The sequence below is a fragment of the Gossypium hirsutum genome, chromosome D03 (assembly GCF_007990345.1).
Source record: "Gossypium hirsutum isolate 1008001.06 chromosome D03, Gossypium_hirsutum_v2.1, whole genome shotgun sequence".
NCBI classification, from domain to species: Eukaryota; Viridiplantae; Streptophyta; class Magnoliopsida; order Malvales; family Malvaceae; genus Gossypium; species Gossypium hirsutum.
The window spans coordinates 34663438-34669437 of NC_053439.1; positions in this window are offsets into that span (position 1 = coordinate 34663438).

A 6000-nucleotide genomic window follows, 5' to 3' on the forward strand; every position below is an offset into this window, starting at 1 on the left:
TTGCATAAAGACTGTTTAGTCTTACCCTTTTAAGTGGGAGTGAGAAGCTACTCCTTCGTGAGGTTTTCACCTCCGTGGAGGATAGTGGATCACTTTTGGGATACATCCGTACCTATGTCTTCGTGTGATCTTCATCTCCGTGCAGCCATAGGGAAATGTATTCCCTTGAACCAAACCCGGTCTGTATGAGCCTATAATAGGTGAGGATCGAGGAATCTACTGGTTCGGGTACCTTGACTTTAGTGCCAAACTGCATGTAGAAGACTTTAGGAACCCATCCTAGGTAGAGCCACTCCAAACCCCTAGTGCTTACCCGACTAGGTATTCTTTTTGTTTGCTTTTATTTTGTACTAACCCGTTTTATTTTGTTTTGATTATGATTGCATTGCATTTGCATATTAGAAAAGAGATGTTGATTCAAGTTCGATTACTAACTTAGAAAGCTTGTCATAGAATACGGATTTCTTGATAAAGTGGAAAATAATACGGCTGCCTGAATATATTTGGAGAAACATAAGAAGGGTGATGGAAGAGTTCGTGACTTTACTTCGTGGCCCGAGGATTTAAGATGATTGTCTAAGAGCTTTCGACGTTCCAATTCCCTTAAAGAAGTTGATGAGCATTACGAGGATAGGAAAATGATGGATTGTGACCAGGATCAAGAAAAAGGGAGCTAGTAGTGGCATCTATTGGAAATTTGCGGGATTTATCTTAAACATGCGGATGAAGGAAAAGATCGATGTTGTCTCTTTGGATATAAGGGCGAGGCCATACAAGCATCTGCTTTATGTAAAGAAATTTACCTTCTAGTAAAGTTTTCTAAATGTAATTAAATCAGAATCAACGTCTCTTTAGGCATTCATTTCATGCATCTGCATTACATGACATCATATGCATTAAAATCCATTGAAAGAGTCTAATTGAGTAAATTTATTTCAGCTAATCTGGAAAACCAACCAACCAAACACTTTTACGGTACTCGTCGTAAAATTAAGGAAATAGATCAAAGATTAGAGAAACTGGAGCAAATACAAAAAGAAATGCAAGACCAGCTATAGATGCAAATGAATGAGCAGTTGGAAAAATTTAACAAGATATGACAGAAATGATGCATGAGTCTCAAAAGGATATGATGGCTAAGTTGACGCAATTACTGACTATGAGAGTAAATAAGGGGAAGGGCCCTATGGTTAATGATGAAGAAAGAGACAAGGATGGACCTCTATATCTTCCAGGTTTACTCCTCCGCACGTGCTAACTCAAGCTGAGGTGCATCCGCGCAGATCGTCTGTTACAATTAGGCCTTAGCAGTTTCAGGCTGGTGTCTCAGTGCCGATGAACTTCTAGGCTGGATCAGGTTCTAATCCCGGAGATAACCCGGTGAATCTTGCTATCCCTAATTTCGATGAAGTAGTTGAGAAAGATTAAATAAAGAAAGAATTGCCAAAAGAGTTTGAGGAAAGGTGGAAATGGATTGAAGAGAAATTTAAGGCAATGGAGAACACTAAAAGTTATCGTGGAATGGATGCTAAGGATCTGAGTTTGGTCCCAAATTTGGTACTTCCTTATAAGTTCAAGATGCCAGAATTTGAGAAGTATAATGGGACCAGTTGCCCTGAAGTCCATATCACCATGTTTTGTAAGAGGATGACTAGGTATATTAATAATGATCAGCTATTAATAGATTGTTTTCAAGATAGCCTCACTAGGGCAGCATCTAAATGGTATAATCAATTGAGCTGAACCAAAATTAGTTCTTGGAGGGATTTGACACATGTTTTTATGAGGCAGTATAGTCATATATCAGAAATGACTCCTGATAGAATCACCTTGCAAAATTTGGAAAAGAAATCGAATGAAAGCTTTAGACAGTATGCACAGAGGTGGAGAGAGGTTGCATTCCAAGTTCAGCCGCCACTCCTAGAGAAAGAAATGACGATGCTCTTCATCAACACATTGAAAGCCCCGTTCATCACGCACATGTTAGGAAGTGCTTCAAAGAGTTTCTCAGATATAATCATGAATGGTGAAATGATTGAAAATGCCATCAGAAGTGGAAGAATAGATGGTGGAGAGAGTAACAAAAAGTCAGTCTCAAGGAGAAAAGAAAATGAGATGAATAACATAGGTTACTCAAGATCAGTTACTGTAAGTCATCCAGGTAAAGGGGTTGCTAGTCAACAAGGTTCATTGAGACAAGAATCTGGAGTGAAACTAGGTACTGAGAAGCTCCAGTTTACACCAATTCCAATGTCCTATAAGGAGTTGTATCAAAGCTTGTTCGATGCGCACATTGTTGCCCCTTCCTACTTAAAACCTCCACAACCTCCGTATTCCAAGTGGTATGATGCGAACGCACAATGTGATTACCATGTGTGAACTACGGGGCACTCAATAGAGAATTGCATTACCTTCAAAAAGCTAGTTAAAAAATTCATCAACATGAGTATTGTCAAGTTGGATGACTCATCTAATGCAAAAAGGCCGCTACCCAATCATGATTGATAACGGGGTAAATGCAATATATGAAGAGGTGTTGGGAAGTGTTCACATCAATGACATATAGGAAGACACAAATGAAAGGGGACCTTATTAGATATTCGCCCTTATAAACTTGGGAGTGTTCTAAATAACTGGATTGCAGAAGAAATCCCTATAGTTTTTAGAGCTTATTTTGAGTAATGTTCAGAACATTTTAGCCTAAAAATGATAGAAATTCCTTTGTGAAATAGGCTCATGTCTGAACATCATTATTCTAATGAAATACATCTTTGCATTCATTTTTGAGCCAATATTCTTTCATTCTTTTCGAATAATTATTCTTTCATTCTTTTGGATTTTCTTCCACATCATTCTTTCATTTATAATCATATTGTACAAATAATTATTCATAAATTCATACATTCTTTTGTATATTCTTTGGTACTTCCTATGGGTACCCAGATATCAATGACATAAGTGACGCTGCTACAGACTCAAAATCTCCTTTTGAGCAAGACATGTATTTAGAGGGATCTCATGACTTTAAAGATGACATAGATTGTAACTTATCTCCAGACTTGTTGATGATGGTAGAATAAGAGGATAGATGGATTCTACTTCACAAGGAATCATTAGAAATTGTGAGCTTGGTGAAGATTAGAATTGACATGACTGCAAAGACGAAATGAGAACTCATTGAGTTACTCCAAGAATTCAAAGATGTTTTCGTATGGTCATACCAGGATATGCTCAGGTTAAGCACTGACCTTGTGGTGCACTGTCTTTCTGAAAAGAAGATTGTAAGCCGGTTCAGCAGAAGCTCAAGAGAATGAGGCTCGCCCGATATCATGCTAAGGATAAAAAAAAGTTAAAAAGTAATTTGATGCTTGGTTTGGGTAGCCAACATTGTACTAGTCCTTGAAAAAAAGATGAGAAAATACGAATATATATGGATTACAGAGATTTGAACAAAGCTAGTTCCAAAACTCATTTCTTTTCACACTTTAGTGGATAACATGGCAGGCCACTCACTATTTTCCTTCACGGACGGCTTCTCGGGATACAATAAGATAAAGATGCACCTTGAAGATATGGGAAGGACCACATTCATCATCTTATGGGGAACATTTTGCTATAAAGTATGACCATTCGGGTCAAAGAATGCAGGGAGTGCCTTTCTCTTTGATTTGTCATAGCTTTGCCTATTGAAGTCAATTGCTCCGTAATTTTGTTGGGTTTCATCCTAATTGAAGAGGAAAATCCAAAGTTTTTGTCATAGTTAAATTTCACCCTAAAAGGCTCTATGAAAGAAATCTGGTACCAAAGAAGATTTTTCGCATACAAGATAAAAGTGGATGATCTTATGTGGGAGACTTTATCGAGAAAAACATTAGTTCTGATCAAAAGGGATAACAATGACTTGCCTAATCTTATGAGTTCAAAATTCACTCAAAAAAAAGAAAAAAGACAAAGGTGAAAACCCACAAAGGGTGTTGTGAGTCTAAAAAAATAGTAAAAAAAAAGAAGAAGAAAGAAAATGGAGAGGCCAAGGTGAAAACCCGCAAAGGGCGCCTTGAGACCAAAGGGGATTTGAGTTGAAAACTCGAAAAGGGCGGCTCAAATATTGATAAGAATGGGGCATGAGATGATCTGAGCAGTTCAAATTTTGATCAGATTGGGGCATATGATGATCTTGCTATACTTGAATCAATAGGAAAGGGTAGACGACATCTTGGGGCATCGACAAAGCACTGTAGATCTCCTAAACACATGTCAAACTCAGAATGGTCTTCAGAAAGTTTGTACAGAGAAGCTCAAGCTGCGATATCTGGGGCACCCAATTTTCATACTATTTATATTGAATTTGTTATTCTTGGAATACTTCATTCTTTTCCAAGATACATATTCCCAATCAATTTATTTGTTATCCTTCTTTACTATTTTTGATAATTTATTCCTTTCGAGCTATGCTCAGAACTAACTTTATTCTTATCCATTGTTATGACCTTTTTGCAAGCATATTGCATTGGAATAATGATTAATGGACTAATAAAACTTTCACAAGGGAAGTTTTGCATATTACTTTAGAAGTTTCTAAATAATACAGGAACCTGAAACATGACTATTGTTTAGAACGCACCATGTTTAAAGGTTAGAAATTTGAAAAGAAAGAGTCTAAATTAGGACTTTCTCTTTGGATTTTATTGTCAAAAACATTGATTGAACAAAATGACTAGATGTCGTGTTGATGATAAAGCTTAAATAAACAAGCAAGCAATGATTATCAGACAATAGGAAGAGGTTTCCTCGGAGAAGAAAACCTTCATTTGTACATGAACCTTTGGTACGATACACTGGGAATAGTGTAAGGGACCAGAGAGATTTAGATCCTGTATCCTTGAATTGTGATAGGAGATGATTGAGGAAAAGCCATATATTTCTACCCTTGAGTTACAGTGGGAGAAAATTGGTACAAATTTTGCGTCCCAATGGATTGAACTTTGAGGTTTACAGTGGGGGCAATTTGACTAAGTGTTTCTTTGAAAACGCCAGCTGAGTAGGAAGGCGTTGTAGCACGTCAATGATAAAGCCTTAATAAACTTCGAGCAATGATAACCTAAGTGATAAAGAAGGATCATTCTCACAAAAAATAGCATTCTACATTCATGCAAACACCATTCATACATGTCTAGTTAGGAGCATTTGATGCATTTTGATCATGCCATCCTAATCTTAGGCATAATTAGGTTTATTATACAGGTCATGTTCCTCAAAGAACAGATCGGTGAAATCACAAAGCTTTGCCTCCCTGGGTTACAGCGGAGTAGGTTGAAAATAACAGATCTTGCCTTCCTGTACTGACGGCGAAGCAGATCGAAGATAGTGGTTCTGTCTCCCTGGAAAGCAGTGGAATAGGTTGAAGATTGTAAGTCCTATCTCCCTGGTCAGCAGTGGAATAGGTTGAAGATTGTGAATCCTATCTCCCTGGTCAGCAGTGGAATAGGTTGAAGATTGTAAGTCCTATCTCCTTGGTCAGCAGCGGAATAGGTGAATCCTATCTCCCTAATCAGCAATAGGTTGAAGATTGTAAGTCCTATCTCCCTGGTCAGCAGTGGAATAGGTTGAAGATTGTGAATCCTATCTCCCTGAGCAGCAGTGGAGTAGGTTAAAAATTACAGATCTTATCTCCCTAAGTAGTAGTGGAGCAGATCGAAGACGGCGAATCTTATCCTCCCAAGGTAGTAGGCAAGTAGATTTAAGCCACTAGCCTTATATCCCTGAGTAACAGTGGAGTAGGAAATTACAGATCTTATCTCCCTAAGCAGTAGTGGAGCAGATCGAAGACAGCGAATCTTATCTTCCCAAGGTAGTAGGGAAGCAAATTTTAGTCAGTAATCCTATCTCCCTGAAGTTGTAGTGGACCGGATTAAAGCTGTGGGCAGCGAATCGTATCTCTTTGGCATTACAGTGGAATAGATTGAAGCCACAACGGCGAATCTTACTTCCCTGGCGGTGTAG